The following is a 9,546-nucleotide window of genomic DNA, read 5'->3' as shown; positions in this document are numbered from 1 at the left end:
TAGGCCTCAGATGGGGTATTGTGGTCAATCATAGTCACCACACTTTAGAAAGAATGTTAAAGCCTGAGAAAGAGAGCAAAGATTTGTTATGGTGTGAGGGATGGGGACTTAAATTACATGGAGCACCTTCATGACCTCAGGATGCCCCCAGTCATTTTACAGCCAATGAAATACATTTAGTCACTGTTGTATTGTGGGGAAACATCAATCTGTGCACAGCAAGTTCCCACAAGCAGCAATATGGTTAATGGCCAGATGTTTTAACGGTGTAGGATGAAGGATAAATATTGATAAATATTGATAAATATGAAGGATAAATCCAGGACATCAGGGAGATCCTCTCTGTTCTTTTTTGAAATAGTGCTCCGTGATCTTTCAGTACTACACTGAGAGTGTTACCAACCGAAGCTTGGTTAATACCAGTCCAGATTGGCAGGTTTCCTTCTGTAAAGGTCATTAGTGAAACTATTGTTTTTTTTCCCTCCAATCCAACAGCCTCATGGTCACCTTTACTGATAAACAGCCTTTTTTAAAATTCCAGGGCTTTTTTTTAAAAAAAGCTTTCAAATTCTCAAATTGCCAAGGTGGGTCTTGACATCACATTCTCCAGATTATTAATCCAGTAACTATTTCCGTGTTGTGTTATTATTTGTCTAAGATAAACAGACTGGACCGCCTGGATAACTTTTCTCTTTTCCACAAGACAGTTGAGAACAACAAGCATCAGCAGTAAACTAATACTCATCAGATCCTAGCCACCACTTTCCATTTAGTCTGAGATAGCAGGCGCTGGTAATGGAGGGTGGCTGTGCCGGAGCCATTGGGATAAGAGGAGATGTGGCTGGTGCTTTGGATGGGGATACCTTATCTGTACACAGCTGACAGTGTGGTCCATACCCATGGTGTCTCCCCATTTTCACTGCCACAGTACTCAGCCACGGAGCCTTCTCTAGATTTTCCATGTTTGCCCCCCCACCTCCCCGCCGCTGTACCTATTTACACCTCCCCTTAGACCCATCTTTTGTTTATTTCCTTGCCCCATTATCACATATATAATGTTAGACGATCACTCATTTTATCATTTAGTCTCTCCTGCCTTCCACCCCTATCATGGACTACTCCTTTGCTCTTTCCTCCTCTTTTTCCAGTTCTGACGAAAGTAGTTCCCCCTGAAACTTTCTCTCTCCACAGATGCTGCCTGACCTGCAAAGTATGGCCAACATTTCTGGTTTTATTTTAATAACTCATGTCAATCTCAGCCATTGTTTGTTTTAATTAAGATAATATTACACAGGAGCACTAATGTATACATTTTTTATTTGCAGAATTAAAAGGACACAGCAGATCCATTTTACCAGGTATGTGAAGACATCAGTTTCCTAATGAAGATTAAGATCTGGAATTCCCTCTATAAACTTCTCCACCTTGATACTTATCTCCTTTAAGACACCTCTTTAAAGACTATGGCTAGGATTTTACAGCCCTGTCATGGCAGGACCTGCCTTGGGGAATGTAGCAGATCAGCCGAAAGCCCATTGACTTTCTGTGGGACCAGACGATCCCGCTCTACCTCTTTAACCAAGCTTTTGATCACCTGATCTAATATCTCCTCACGTCGCTGTGTGTCAGATTTTGTTTGATAAAGCGTCTGTGAAATCTCTTTGGATGCTTTTCCCCTAGCAGAGGGAATAGTTTCTCTCTATCTAGCCTATTAAATTCATTAATCATTTCAATCAGATCCCCCCTTAATCTTCTACACTCATTGGAACATAAGAAATAGGAGCAGGAGGCCTCTCAGGTCTGCTCCACCATTCATTATGATCATGGGTGATCTTCTACGTCAACTTCACTTTCCTGCTACTCTCCACTGGAGAGAACAAAGGCCTGATCTGTGCAAATTATACTCATGACGTTCTTGTGTTCAATTCAATTAGCCCAGAATTGTTATGTATCACCCACTGAGTTACAATAGGACACAGCATAATCACAGGTTCTTGTTTGCAATCCTGGATGTAATTACAATCAAACTTCATAACTGGTGCATACAGAGATAATGGAATCCATTGAACTCCTCATTGCTTTCAATACATTGTGCAGAATCTCTTTGGAGTAACTCCAAAGTCTCATGGTTAGAATACCTGGCCACAGGATGGTTAAAAGCTTTTGTTAAAAAATGTGAGGACTCTGTTGGGTATGAACCCAGAATACCAAGCTAGAGCTTTTGTCTCCAGTCACTTTGCTTGTCTGAAGTGGGTTTCAAACCCTCAACCTCCTAATACACGGGCAGGAATTCTACCTCAGAGATAAAGGGACAGTCTGGAGCCAGTTTGAATACTCATAGTTAATCCATTGAGCTGGTGTGAGAAAATAAAATTAACAAAATAAACTGTTCACAACCTAAGTGCTTCAGAGCCACTGAAGTTCTTTTTGAAGTTTACTTGTAGTTATGCAGAAAGACCTGGGCTTGGGCTGACAAGTGGCAAGTAACATTCACACCACGCAAGTGCCAGGCAAAGGCCATCACCGACAAGAGAGAATCCAGCCATCGCCCCTTGACATTCAATGGCATTACCATCACTATCAACATCCTGGGCGTTACCATTGACCAGAAACTGAACTGGACTAGCCACATAAATACTGTGGTTACAAGAGCAGGTCAAAGGCTAGGAATCCTGTGGTGAGTAACCCACCTCCTGACTTCCCAAAGCCTGTCCACCATCTACAAGGCACAAGTCAGGGGTGTGATGGAATACTCCCCATTTGCCTGGATGAGTGCAGCTCCAACAACACTCAAGAAGCTCAACATTGCCCAGGTCAAAGCAGCCCGCTTGATTGGTGCACCTTCCACAAACATTCACTCCCTCCACTACCAATGAACAGTGGCAGCAGTGTGTACCATCTACAAGATGCACTGCAGAAACTCCTAATGCAGCACCTTCCAAACCCATGACTGCTACCAGCTAGAAGGACAAGGACAGCCGATATATGGGAACAGCACCATCAGGAAGATCCCCTCATATCAACATACAATCCTGACTTGGGACTATATCGCCATTCCTTCACTGTTGCTGGGTCAAAATCCTGGAACTCTCTCCCTAACTGCACTGTGGGTGTACCTACACCATATTGACTGCAGTGATTCAAGAAGACAGCTCACCACCACCTTCTCAAGGGCAGTTAGGGATAGGCAATAAATGCTGGCCTAGCCAGCGATGCCCACATTTCATAAATGAATAATAAAAAAAATGTGGGACACATGGCAACCAATTTGCTCTCTGCAGGATCCTACAAACAGCATGTGACCAGAGAATCTGTTTTTCAGGACAATGGTTGAGGTATGAGTATTGGCCCCAGGGCACTGAGGAGAGCTTCCATGCTTTTCTTCAAACTGGCATCGTGGGTTCTTTTACATCTACCTGAGGGGGAAGACAGGGCCCCAGGTTAACATCTCATCCAAAAGACAGCACATTGAACAGTGCAGCACCCCCTCAGCACTGCACTGGAATTGTCAGCCTAGACTCTGGCTCATGTTTCTGGAATTGGGCTTGACCCACAACCTCTGGACTCAGAAGGTGAATGTGCTACCCTTGAGCCATGGTTGAAATCAGCAAACTGCCAGTAAGTAAGCTATTGCATGATGGTCATTGTGTTTCTTGCAGAGGCAGTGAACTGCACTGTAACTGATGGGGCATTGGTCGCAGTAGAAGGTCGTCTAGATTACCCAGAAAGTCCACGTCTGTACTATGAAAACAATGAGTAAGTATCATATGGCCTGAGGTCCCAATGTATTCAGAAGTCACGGTATTCAACCACACCTTGGAGAAAGGCAACAAAAGAGCTCAAAATTCCAAACTCCCCAAAATCCCCAAATTGCTAATTCAGCACACAACCCCGCCTTCACGTGTCATCCCAGGTTGACAAGTTGTGTGACAGTCATCAGTTTGCAATAGCTTGAAACCAAATCTTTCTTTCATGCAAAGTCACATGTTTGTTTCACCTCATATTTAAAAAAAATTTATTCTTGGAATGTAGTTGTTGATCTATTTCTTCTGATCCTCTGCTCTGCAAGATCAGCATTTGCTGCCCATCCCTAATAGCCTCTTGAGAAAAGGCTTGAACTGCTGCAGTCTGTTTACTGCAGATACACCCACAGTGATGCCAGGGAGGAAGTTCCAGGATTTTGACCTATAGTGACAGTGAAGAAATAGCTGATATAGTTCTAAGCCAGGGTGGTTTGTGGCATGGAGGAGAACTTGCAGGTGGTGTTCTTTCACCTTAACTAACCTTTACTTGCACCCGTCTCTGTCTGGCAGTAAAGAATGATCCAAACATTCACAAAGAGGTGTAGATCTGCTGACTAACCCTCTTCCTGCACCAGTGCTCAACTGATTAAGGATGGGAGGAGGCTTAATAGAGGTTATTAAAATTATGACCATTTTTTTTGTTGGGAAAGGCTATTCAGTATTGTTGGTGGGGGATTGGGGGGGGTGGTAGAGAACAGGAAGACAGTGATTTAAAGTGATTGGCAAAAGAATCGAAGGCGTCATGAGGAAAAGCTTTTTTATGCAGCATGTGCTTAGTATTTGGAATGCACTGCCTAAGTGGCTGATGGAGGCAGATTCAATCATGGCTTTCAAAGGGCAATTGGATAAGTACCTGAAGGAAAAAGAAATTGCAGAGCTGTGGCGATAGGGCAGGGGAATGGGCCGAGCCAAACTGTTCTTGAGCTGGCATGGGCTCACCAGGTCATATGTCCCCCTTCTGTGCTGTAACCATTCTATGATTCTATAATTCCCTTGAGTGATGAGAGGTCAACAACATATGGGGTGATAAGTTAGAAGAAATATCTTTAGTCACATGGTTTCACAGGGAGTTGATGATGCAAAGATGTGCAGACTTGAGGGGGTTATGGCCTACTCTTATTCCTATTTCTTATGTTCTTATGAGGACAGTGGGATTAGTTTTGGATTCTTATAGCAAAGAGATGACATACAATGGGCCAAATGGCCTCATTCTGTGCAACAAAAACTCTCTATGGTTCATCACTGTGATATGCTTATTTAAAATAAATGGGTTACCTCCTCCCTTAAAACACCGGTGAGAGAAATTTGAAATGTGTCCAAATCAGTTACAGCATGATTTCAATATCTCAGACTTTTAACATTAATGAACAACTAAATTTAATTTGCTGTCAGTTGCATGCTACCTGATCTTAGCAGTTGGTGGACTGCTGTTTAATCTCAAGTTTTATCATGGTAGCAATGTTTAATAGATAACAGACAATGAGAAAACGAGGAGAACATTTTTACACTGTGAGTTGATGTGATCTGGAATACGCTGCCTGAAAGAGCATTGGAAGTAGGTTAAATTGTAACTTTCAAAAGGAAATTGGATAAATACTTGAATGGGAAAAAACAATTGCAGGGTTATGGGACAAGAGGAGGCAGGAATGAAACTAATTGGCAAGCACTTTCAAAGACCGACATGGGCACAATGGGCTGAATAGCCTCCTTCAGTCCTGTAATATTCTATGATTCTAGACATTTTTTGAAATTTTGATCTGTCATATTTTGGAGATCGTTTTTCTTTTTTTTTAATCAGAATTTGCCTATGGACTATCTATGTCCCAGAAGGAAAGCACATTTTACTGGAATTTATACAATTTGACATAGAACCCGGAATCTTCTGTGGTAATGACTCTCTCTCTGTGTACGACGAGCAAGATAAGCTTATCGGTGAGCGATGCCTGAAATAATTCCATGTTAGACCTCATAGCAGATGAACTTAGTGAATCTAATATTCAATCAGAACTATCAAGCCAACAAATCCATTTCCATGGCTTGTATTGTGCATCAGTTTGCTGTGATAATTTGAATAATTTGTTTGTTCTGTTTCAAAACTGCACCTGCCCAACTACAGGTGGTGGAGAAGCAATCTGTTTTCAATGGTAGCACAGGTCTGGTGATAATATCCGCCTTAGAAACATAGTAAATAGGAGCAGGAGTAGGCCATTCGGCCCTTCAAGCCTGCTCCGCCATTCAATATGATCATGGCTGATCCTCTATCTCAACACCATACCCCCGCTCTCTCCCCATACCCCCTGATGTCTTCAGAGCCCAGAAATCTATCTATTTTCTTCTTAAATATATTCAGTGACTTGACCTCCGCAGCTTTCTGTGGTAGAGAATCCCATAGGTTCACCACCCTTTGAGTCAAGATGTTTCTCCTCATCTCAGTCCTAAATGGCCTACCATGTATCCTGAGACTCGTTCTAGACTTCCCAGCCAGAGGAAACATCATCCCTGCATCCAGTCTGTCCAGCCCTGTCAGAATTTTATACGTTTCAATGTGATCCCTCTCATTCTTCTAAACTCCAGCAAATACAGGCCTAGTTGACCCAATCTCTCCTCATACGATAATCCTGCTAGCCCAGGAATCAGCCTGGTGAGCTTTGCTGCACTTCCTCTACGGCAAGTATATTTCCTTTCTTAAGTAAGGAGACCAAAACTGTACACAATACTCCAGGTGTGGTTTCACCAAGACCCTGTACAGCTGCAGTAAGATATCCTTGCTCCTGTACTCAACTCCTTTCATAATGAAGGCCAATGTACCATTTGCCTTCTTAACTGTTTGTGCATCTGCATGCTTGATTTCAGTGATTGATATACAAGGGCACCCAGCTCCCTTTGTACATCAGCATTCCCAATCTATCACCATTTAAATAATACTCTGCCATTCTGTTTTTCCTATTGAAGTGGGTAACTTCACACTTATCCATGTTATGCTGCAATGGCCTTGTATTTGCCCACTCACTCAACTTGTTTAAATTGCCTTGAAGCCTCTTAACATGCTCCTCACCACTCACATTTCCACCAAGTTTCATGTCATCAGCAAACTTGGAAATATTACATTTGGTTCCCTCATCCAAATCATTGATATATGTTGTGAATAGCTGGGGCCCAAGCATTGATCCCTGCAGTACCCCACTAGTCACCGCCTGCCACTCCAAAGAAGACCCATTTATTCCTACTCCGTTTCCTGTCTGCTAACCAATTCTCAATCCATGCTAATATATTACCCCCAATTCCCTGTGCTTTAATTTTTCACACTAATGTCTGATGTGGGACTTTATCAAAAGTTTTCTGAAAATCCAAGTGCATCCCATCCACTGGTTCTCCCTTATCTATACTGTTAGTTACGTCCTCAATAAACTCCATTAGGTTTGTCAACCATGATTTCCTTTTCATAAATCCATGTTGACTTTGTCTAATACCATTGACATTTTCTAAGTGTCCTGTTATTACATCCTTTATAATGGATCTAGTATTTTCCCTATCACTGATGTTAGGCTAGCCAGTCTGTAATTCCCAGTTTTCTCCTTCCCTTCATTTTTTAAATAGTGGGGTTACATTTGCCATCCTTCAATCTGCCGGCACTGTTCCAGAATCTACAGAATTTTGGAAGATGACAACGAATGTATCCATTATTTCCATGGTCACCTCCTTTAGTACTCTGGGATGTAGATTATCAGGCCCTGGGGTTTATCTGCTTTCAGTCCCATTATTTTCTCCAGTGCTATATTTTTAGTAGAACTAATTTCCTTCAATTCCTCCTTCTCATTAGACTCTTAGATCCCTAGCATTTCTGAGAAGTTGTTTATGCCTTCTCCCATGAAGACAGAACTAAAGTAGTTGTTTAATTGTTCTGCCATTTCCTTGTTCTTTATTATAAATTCACCCGTTTCAGATTGTAACCGTCCTACATTTGCCTGGCTTCCTTCTGCATTAGATTTGCTATCTTCCCATTTTGGTCTTCTCCAATTTCGGTCTCTTGTGGATGCCTCAATTCTAATTATGCCTTCAGCTACTTAGACCCTAACCTCTGGCTTTCCCTCTGTAAACCTCTCTACCTATCTCTCTCCCTTTAAAACACTTGTCAAAACCTACCTCTTTGGATAAGCTTTTTATCACCTGTCCTAATATCTCCTTATGTGGTTTGGCGTCAAAACTTTTTTATGATGACACTTTTGGCAAAGGGTCTTGGGACATTTTACAATGTTAAAGGTGCCAAATAAATGGATGTCATTGTTGTTGTTAAAAGCAGTGTGCCAATATACTCACTTGATCCACTCTGTGCCATTTTATCATGCGTGTTTTGGCCTGCCTGCAAGATCCTTCAGGCGTCCAACAGGCGGAGACCTCATTGAAATGTAAAGGTTGCGGTTCTGACCCTGGGCCTTGTGAATGGCGCTCTGTGGTGATCATGCGCTGAGGTGGAGGAAGTCATTACCATTTGGATACAGGATCAGAAGAGCTCTGGTTGAACACAGTTAATGATTGTCATGTGGACTAAGAGTGACAGGACATTTCCTCCAAACTCCAGGAGGACACCACAGGGCCTCACTTGCCCCCAGACTGTGTCCATCTCCTAACTGTGCTTACTTACGTTCCTCCCCAACCCTCCCCCATCAAACTAATTATACAATTAGAGGGGACTTGACAGGAAGGATGTTGAGAAGATGTTTCCACTAATGGGGGAACCTCAAAATAGGGGACATTGTTACAGAATAAGGGGACAGTCATTTAAAACTGAGATGCGAAGGAATTTCTTCTCTCAGAGGGTAGTGAATGTCTGGAATTCTCTACCTCAGAGAGTTGTGGAGGCTAGATCACTGAAAGTATTTAAAGAGGAGATAGATTTTTGAAATATTGGGGAGTTGAGGGCTATGAGGAGCTGGCACGAAAGAGGAGTTGAGGCCTGAGGCAAATCAGCCAAGATTTTATTGAACGGAGGGGGGGGGCAGGCTTGAGGGGCCGAATGGCCTACTCCTGCTCCTTTTTTTTATATTTTTATGTTCTAATTCAGAGAGAAACCATTCAGCGGATTCCTGGAAACTGTTGCCCACCATGTTCACCCCTCCCTCACCCCATTCCTGTTTGGTTTCCTAGCATGGACATTGAAACTGAGTTAAAATGGCATGGGCATGGTGAGTCTTACCTTTTAGATCCCTTCCTAACCCCAGTTAAAATCAATGATGTGCGCTGAATGGAGATGAAATTCCTCTTGCTTGCCAATTCAAAATGGCTGATAGCAAATTAACAGTGGAAATGAAAACTGGAGGCGCTGCTGATTCACTGTTGTTCATTTTGCACCACTTCTCAAGACAGATTCCTGAACCCTATGAGATCATCAAACTTAAAATCTATAAATCAAAGACTTGCATTTATATAACGCATTTCACAACCTCAGGATGTCCCAGAGCACTTTGCAGCCAGTTAAGTATTTTTGAAGCATAGTCACTATTATAATTTCGGAAACACTGCAGCTAATTTCAATACCGCAAGTTCATACATAGACAGGACATCCGACAGTGCAACATTCCCTTAGTACTGCATTGGGGGAGTCATGGAGAAATGTCTGTATATCCAGCCTTTTGGGTATGTGAATGTTTGTGCTGATTCTCTGTAATAATCAATTCATCCTCTTGCCAGGTACATTCTGTGGCACAATCCCTCCCTCACCGCTTGTGATCATCAGCAGCAGTGT

Source organism: Carcharodon carcharias, chromosome 10 (assembly GCF_017639515.1).
Source record: "Carcharodon carcharias isolate sCarCar2 chromosome 10, sCarCar2.pri, whole genome shotgun sequence".
Lineage (NCBI taxonomy): Eukaryota > Metazoa > Chordata > Chondrichthyes > Lamniformes > Lamnidae > Carcharodon > Carcharodon carcharias.
This window is presented reverse-complemented; position numbering follows the sequence as displayed.